We start from the raw sequence: 9,172 nt of genomic DNA on the forward strand, positions 1-9,172 counted from the left end.
AAAGAAAAATGGAACTGGAGGAATCAATCTGTCTGACTTCAGGCTATACTACAAAGCTACAGTCGTCAATACAGTATGGTACTGACACAAAGACAAAAATGTAGATCAATGGAACAAAAAAGAAAGCCCAGAGGTAAATCCATGAACCTATGGACACCTTATCTTTGACAAAGGAGGCAAAAATATACAATGGAGAAAAGGCAAACTTTTTAGCAAGTGGTGCTGGGAAAACTGGTCATCCATTTGTAAAAGAATGAAACTAGAACACTTTCTGACACCATACACAAAAATAAACTCAAAAGGGATGAAAGATCTAAATATAAGACCAGAAACTATAAAACTCCTAGAGTAGAATATAGGCAAAATACTCTCTGACATAAATCCCAGCAAGATTCTCTATGACTCATCTCCCAGAGTAATGGAAATAAAAGCAAAAATAAATAAATGGGACCTAATTGAACTTAAAAGCTTTTGCACAATGAAGGAAACTATAAGCAAGGTGAAAAGACAGCCTTCAGAATGGGACAAAATAATAGCAAATGAAGCAATTGACAAATAATTCATCTCAAAAATATATAAGCAGCTCATGCAGCTCAATACCAGAAAAATAAATGACCCAGTCAACAAATGGGCCAAAGAACTAAACAGACATTTCTCCAAAGAATACATACAGATGGCTAACAAACACATAAAAAGATGCTCTATGTCACTCATTATCACAGAAAAGGGAAGTCTCTCAGTTGTGTCCAGCTCTTTGTAACCCCATGGACTGTAGCCTACCAGCCTCCTCTGTCCATGGGATTTTCCAGGCAATAGTACTGGAATGGATTGCCATTAGAACTGCAAGTCAAAATCGCAATGAGGTACCATCTCACACTGGTCAGAATGGCTGCTATCAAAAAGTCTGTAAACAATAAATGCCAGAGAGGGTGCGGGGAAAAGGGAACCCTTTTACACTGTTAATGGGAATGCAAACTAGTACAGCCGCTATGGAGAACAGTGCAGAGATACCTTTAAAAACTGGAAATAAAACTGCCATATGACCCAGTAATCCCACTGCTGGGCATACACACTGAAGAAACCAGAATTGAAAGAGATATGTGTACTCCAATGTTCATTCCAGCACTGTTTACAATAGCTAGGAAAAGGAAGCAACCTAGATGTCCATTGGCAGATGAATAGATAAGAAAGCCATGGTACATATACAGAATGGAATATTACTCAACTATTAAAAAGAACTCATTTGGATCAGTTCTAATGAGGTGGATGAAACTGGAGCCTATTATACAGAGTGAAGTAAGTCAGAAAGAAAAACCCCAATACAGTATATTAACACATATATGTGGAATTTAGAAAGATGGTAATGATGACCCTATATGTGAGACAGCAAAAGAGACACAGATATAAAGAACAGACTTTTTGGTCTGTGGGAGAAGGTGAGGGTGGGATGATTTGAGAGAATAGCACTGAAACATGTATATTACCATATGTGAAATAGATCACTAGTTCAAATTCAATGCATGAAACAGGGCACTTAAAGCTGGTACACTGGGACAACCCAGATGGATAGAATGGGGAGGGAGGTGGGAGGGGGGTTCAGGATGAGGGACACATGTACACCCGTGGCTGATTCATGTCAGTGTATGGCAAAAATCACCACAATATTGTAATTAACCTCTGATTAAAATGCATTAGTTAAAAAGAAGAAGTGGAGTTTGTCAGCATATTCAAAACCTTGGTTTAATAAACTCCTAAACTTGAATGACTGTGGGTTGTGATAGTATGCTCTCTCTAGTTTGTCGGTCTTCACAAACTCCACTTTCTCCTTGGATATTACCTGAATGTGTTTGGAGGTAATAGACATTTTAAAAATAACTTGCTTACCAAAAAGGTATAAAGACATTATAAGAAGGACAATCTAAATACTTTACAGTTTGGCCACCTACAATCACTTTTTTTATCTCATTAACTGTAATTTCCAACCTACCTCTCACACCCAAGCCCATTAGTACTACTGGATTTTATTTCATAAATGATAGCATTTTAAGGTCACATTAGCCTTGGCTCAGTCAGTAGTTTCTATTTATAATCTTTTTTACTTGAATTCTATTTTCAACCTACTCATTTTCTCAGCTTCTGTTTAAATCAAATATACTCCAAGGAGATGAAATTCCCTTCTCTACATGTACATGCTTTCATGGCAGAAATCGAAGAAGAACTAAAGAGCATCTTGATGAAGGTGAAAGAGGAGAGTGAAAAAGCAGGCTTAAAACTCAATATTAAAAAAAACTAAGGTCATGGCATCTGGTGCCATCACTACATGACGAATAGATGGGGAAACAATGGAAACAGTGAGAGGCTTTATTTTCTTGGGCTTCAGAATCACTGCAGATGCAGACTGCAACTATGAAATCAAAAGACACTTGCTCCTTGGAAGAAAAGCTATGACCAAATTAGCATACAAAGGTCCGTCTAGTCAAAGCTGTGGTTTTTCCAGCAGCCATGTATGAAGGTGAGATTTGGACCATAAAGGAGGCTGAACACTGAAGATTTGATAGTTTTGAACAGTGGTGTTTGAGAAGACTTTTTAGAGTCCCTTGGACAGCAAGGAGATCAAACCAGTCAATCTTAAAGGAAATCAACACTGAATCTTCCTTGGAAGGATTGATGCTGAAGCTGAAGCTCCAATAATTTAGTCAGCTGATGTGAAGAACCAACTCACTGGAAAAGACCCTGGGACTCGGAAAGATAGAAGGCAGGAGGAGAAAGGGATGACAGAGGATGAGATGATTGAATGGCATCACAGACTCAATGGACACGAGTTTGAGCAAATTCTGGGAGATGGTGAAGGACAGGGAGGCCTAGTGTGCTGCAGTCCATGGGGTCGCAAAGAGTCAGACATGACTGAGTGACTTAAGAACAACAAAAGTGTCCATAACACTTTGTATAATTCTATACCATATTCTATTTTATAATTATTTGGATGGATATTCATCTTTCCAGAAAGAATGTGAATTCACTCACAGGAATATTATGTTTTTGTACTAGCTTTCTTTTCTGGTATGATGTTTGAAATATAGCAGAACATTAATTAATGTAGTGAATAATTTTTCAGGTTTTAGAATAGCAATATATAATTTCAGAAGCTGGGTGGAATTTTACTGAACCATGCTGTTTTAATATTTAAAAGATAAAGAGATGATTTAGACAAGGTAACATATGATGTATACCGGAGGTCCTCACTGATTCTACCTGTTCATGGTGTCCACCACACATATTTTTAATATAAATAGAGAAGAGAAGTTTGCAACTGATTTTTTATTATTATAATCTGGTCTTCGAGTTGTTTTGCTTTGCTCATTTGAGCAAATAAAGGAAGCTGGGAATTGAATAAAAATTAAAAAAAAAAAAAAGAGAAAAGAAAGCCATTCTTTACTTGGGAATTTTAGGGTCTTGTTCAGGCAAAACAGGTTAAGGCCTAGAATAAAGTTCTGGTGAGAAAACAAAGATGACAGATTTCTGCTCTTTGTATCACACAATAATTTTGAAAAATGTATATTCCTTCAGAAGTTGAACCTTTAAAATTATCATCATATTACCTCTTTCTTAAGGTAAGTCCATTTTGCAAGAAAGCATTTTGAACCACGATTATACATAGAATATTTTCTGTTAAAGAAATGTTTAAGTAGGATGTATAATTTTCTCAGTTTCTCTTGTTAGGAAGTACTTTGCTATGAAAAATGGCAATCCAACTCTGTTTCTAAATCATGTTACAAAATAATGTAAAAAGTTTTTCAGAATTCATATTAAAACATGATCTGCAATTTAGACCACATTTTGAAAGCTAGTTTCATTAGAGGTGTATTTTAATTCCTCATTTCTTATCTTAGAAAAAAAAAAAGCATCCAGTTTCATTGTATGGGCTGAACAACATTCTCAAAAAGGAACATGTCTTCAATTCCAGAACACATGTGACACAGCACCAAAGAATGAGAGCATTGTTCTCTGTTGTACATGCTAGTAATATTTTTTCAAAATTAACTTTCAAATTATATCACTACATTTTTCTTAGCTATTTTAAGCCAAATAAAAGGAAATATCTCATTTACATATCATCAATATATAACTTAAATATAGTATCATTCACTGAAAATAGTTGAATAGCCATAGTGATAACAGTAACTAATAACAACTAACAATAAACAACAAAAGATTATCAGTCATCAGTTTTACAAATAGAGTCCTTAAATTTACAAATTTAAGGACAATGGATATATGGCATTATATTTACAATGTGAAATTTGGATTATCCAGGATAATTCATGATATATAGCTACTATATCCACTTCAGTAAATTTTAGTAGATGGTAAGAAAAAGGGAAAACTTATCATGAGACCAGAAAAATTCTAAATGCATATTTGTATTTTACTAGCTATTTGAATGGATTAAGAAAATAAATCTATTTTACATATAATGATTGATTTTATATTATTTGTACCATATTAATTGATGTAATTAGCTTTCTAGATAAAAAATTCCCTGTCACAACCCTTTCCCTTTTCAGTCCAGTAAGATTTACCTCAAGGCTTATTCCCATTTATTGTCTGTACCCTTGAAATCTACCTCTAAAACTGCTTCCTGCAGTTACTACAGTTGGATTTCCCAGAAAGAACTTATGCTAGCCTGCCAATACCTAATTCATAAAATATTTCTAACGCCACAGATTACTTCTGAACCATTTTACAGCTTTGGAAAGTCTATACCATAAAGAATGCTCCCTTTCATTCCAAAGCCATTTGCATTTTATTTGTGCCTCAAAGGAGGAACAGTCCACACTGATTAGAATCTGCAGACACTGTGCATAATGAAAAATTAATTGCATCAATCTTTTCACTGTAGTGGTCTTAACAACTAATTTTCAACTGGTCATTTTTCCACCTGCTCACCAGGGCCCAGGCAGCTGAGGCAAGCATATCTCTGACATTTATAGAATACCAATGAAACTAAGGTCATCAGTACATCATACAAGTGGGAGCTGAGAATTCTGAAAGAGATGTAAGCTGTTTGGATGAGCTAGAACTATTATGTGACAGTGGAGGGCAAACACATGCTATGACAACCCATCTAGGCATGGTATGAATTAACAAAATAGAAAGGAAAAGAGAAAGTCTAAATTACCAACAGGAAAGGTTAGAGTAGTGCCACCTCATTGGAGATTGAGTGTTATGTGCTGCTGACAGTGGTGATAAATCAACAGTTGCATGCTAGCATCACTGTAGGCAATTTGACATGTCAGGCAGTAACAGTAGCCCACTGCATATACATCAAAAATGGGCTTCAGCTTTTGAGACAGGGCTGTAATTTACCATACTTTGTAAAATACACATTTCAGTTGTTTTTTGGATAATACTCCTCTTGTTTTTATTGATGAAGTTATAGATCAAATTCCTCCTCAATATAGGCTTTATATTTTGAGAAAATTATTAAGATTGCAGGTTTTCAATAATTTCCCAAGTTTATTTTAGTTTTCTGGGTCTTCATACTGAAATTGGCATTATGATTTCCAGTTTTTTTGTTGATTTTAACATCAAAACAAACACAGAGCAAACAAGTAAGCAAATTCAAGGTAGTGTCCAAGATTTAATTAATTTCAGATGTTCACTAGGGTTTAATAAGATCTTGCTAGTCAAAGTGTGGTCCATGGTCCACAGGAGTAACTTAGAGACACAGAATCTCTGGCTTAACCTCAGATTTACTAAATTGCAATTTGCATTTTAACAAGCTCCTCTGATGCTTTAAAGCAGTGCTTCTCAAACTTTAATGTGATAATGCATAACTGGAAGGTCTGGAGGTCCAATAAAATCTGTAATCCTGGCACCACCTCCAGCCATTCTGACTCAGTAGGTCTAGGGTTGGCACAACAATTTGCATACCTAAACACCCCCATCTCCCTCAGGTGATGCTGCTGTACTGGGTCTATGTCACACACAGTGAGTTGTGCTTCTTTAAGAAAAGTTAGGAATGAGAGACTAGTTTTGACGATTTTCCTTCCCTGTTCAGAATGTCACAGTAATGCCATTTTATTGGTAAAAATGTATCAGTTCAGTTGCTCAGTCATTTCCGACTCTTTGCGACCCCATGAATCACAGCACGCCAGGCCTCCCTGTCCTTCACCAACTCCCGGAGTTTACCCAAACTCATGTCCATCGAGTCGGTGATGCCATCCAGCGATGTCATCCTCTGTCGTCCCCTTCTCCTCCTGCCTCCAATCCCTCCCAGCATCAGGGTCTTTTCCAATGAGTCAACTCTTCACATGAGGTGGCCAAAGTACTGGAGTTTCAGCTTTAGCATCATTCCTTCCAAAGAAATACCAGGGTTGATCTCCTTCAGAACAGACTGGTTGGATCTCTTTGCAGTCCAAGGGACTCTTAAGAGTCTTCTCCAACACCACAGTTCAAAAGCATCAATTCTTCAGTGCTCAGCTTTCTCACACTCCAACTCTCACATCCATATATGACCACTGAAAAAACCAGAGCCTTGACTAGACGGACCTTTGTTGGCAAAGTAACGTCTCTGCTTTTCAATATGCTGTCTAGGTTGGTCATAACTTTCCTTCCAAGGAGTAAGCGTCTTTTAATTTCATGGCTGCAGTCACCGTCTGCAGTGATATTGGAACCCAGAAAAATAAAGTTTCTCACTGTTTCCATTGTTTCCCCATCTATTTGCCATGAAGTGATGGGACTGGATGCCATGATCTTCGTTTTCTGAATGTTGAGCTTTAAGCCAACTTTTTCACTCTCCACTTTCGCTTTCATCAAGAGGCTTTTTAGTTCCTCTTCACTTTCTGCCATAAGGGTGGTGTCATCTGCATATCTGAGGTTATTGATATTTCTCCTGGCAATCTTGAGTCTAGCTTGTAAAAATGTGTCAACATAAAACAAATAGAGATTTCTTTACCCTATTCAGTAATCTTTAGAGTTGCAGTGGGTATCTACCTAATATTGAAAAAAATCAGTAGGAATTTTAAATTACAAAAAAAAATGTTTCCAGGCCTTTATGCTGAGGGGAGAAAAACACCTTCTGTGTGACTTGCATTGCCCTCATGTTATATTATCATGGGAGGGAATCTTGAAGAAAGGGGCCCAACCTTGTAGCTCTGAAAGGTTCTTGGAGGAAAAGAGGGTGGTCTTTTAGACCTTATAGACCTATAGGTCTATAAAAGGGAAGACCTTAACATTGAAAGAGGAAGATTTTAGTTTTAATGCATGAAAACTTCGATGTAAGAGTAACCTGAAGAGGTACATTATTTGAAAAAAATATCATCCTTCCATAAGGTAGAGCTTTATCTTTATTAGATGAAGATATAAATGTGTGGTTATTTCAAAAGAACTTGGACCAATGCCTAGACAGAAGTTGCTCCCTGAATATCTATTCAAATGATTTGGAAGAGCATTTATAACATTTAAAGAGTTATTACTGAGAAAAGTAACACTTAAAAGTTCTCAGTTTATAACTTCACTGTGAGTGCTCATGACATTGTCTCTCTTTCATACTTTCTTTCAAAACTCTTTCAGCTCTTTAGTCATCAATTTTATGCCAAAGACAATTCCAATTATCATGTAATTAATTCACCATATGTATGAAAAAACTTAAACCACACCAGCAAAAGGAAAATGGGACAAGACATTCGCTATTTACACTGTAACCTTTATTACTTTTTTTTTGAAATATAATTGATAGTGATTACAATGACTCCAGTCTTCCCCACACTACTTACAGGATGAGAGGTAATATGCACATTTAGCCTCATAGGCAGAAACCTGAATTTTATTCACATATTACTTCTCAATAATTTTATCAGAAAATGTATATACTCCTATGAGATTATTGATGCTTTTGACCTGTGATGTTAGAGAAGACTCTTGAGAGTCTGTTGGACTTCAAAGAGATCAAAATAGTCAATCCTGAAGGAATCAACCTTGAATATTCATTGGAAGGACTGATGCTGAAAATGAAGTTTCAATATTTGGCCACCTAATGCGAAGAATTAAATCATTAGAAAAGACCCTGATGCTCGGTAAGATTGAGGGCAGGCGGAAAAGGGAACGACAGAGGTTGAGATGTTTGGATGGCATCACCGACTGAATGCACATGAGTTTGAGTAAGGTTCAGGAGCTGGTATAGACAGGGAAGCCTGGCATGCTGCAGTCCATGGGGTTACAAAGAGCTGGACATGACTGAGCAACTAAAATGAACTGAACTGAACTGATTAGGTTACAAAAGAATTTCTACACTTGAACATTTTTATTTGCATGCTGATAAAGTAAATTTTTCCAAGAATGAAGTCATGATACGGAGTTTAGTTAGTTCAGTTGCTCAGTTGTGTCCGACACTTTGTGACCCCATGAACCGCAGCACGCCAGGCCTCCCTGTCCATCACCAACTCCCGGAGTCCACTCAAAGCCATGTCCATTGAGTTGGTGATGCCATCCAACCATCTTATCCTCTGTCTTCTCCTTCTCCTCCCACCCTCAATCTTTCTCAGCATAAGGGTCTTTTCCAATGAGTCAACTCTTTGTATCAGGTGGCCAATGAACACACAGGACTGATCTCCTTTAGAATGGACCGGTTGGATCTCCTTGCAGTCCAAGACTCTCAAGAGTCTTCTCCAACACGACAGTTCAAAAGCATCAATTCTTAGATGCTCAGCTTTCTTTATAGTCCAACTCTCACCTTCATACATGACCACTGGAAAAATCATAGCCTTGACTAGACGGACCTTTGTTGGCAAAGTATTGTCTCTGCTTTTCAATATGCTATCTAGGTTGGTCATAACTTTTCTTCCAAGGAGTAAGCATCTTATAATTTCATGGCTGCAGTCACCATCTGCAATGATTTTGGAGCCCCCAAAAGTAAATTCTGACACTGTTTCCCCATATAGTTCCCATGAAATGATGGGACCAGATCTTCATTTTCTGAATGTTGAGCTTTAAGCCAACTTTTTCACTCTCTGCTTTCACTTTCATCAAGAGGCTTTTTAGTTCCTCTTCACTTTCTGCCATAAGGGTGGTGTCATCTGCATATCTGAGGTTATTGATATTTCTCCTGGAAATCTTGATTTCAGCTTATGCTTCTTCCAGCCCAGCATTTCTCATGATGTACCCTGCATAT

This window comes from Bison bison, unplaced genomic scaffold (genome assembly GCF_000754665.1).
Source record: "Bison bison bison isolate TAMUID 2011002044 unplaced genomic scaffold, Bison_UMD1.0 scf7180017864279, whole genome shotgun sequence".
Lineage (NCBI taxonomy): Eukaryota > Metazoa > Chordata > Mammalia > Artiodactyla > Bovidae > Bison > Bison bison.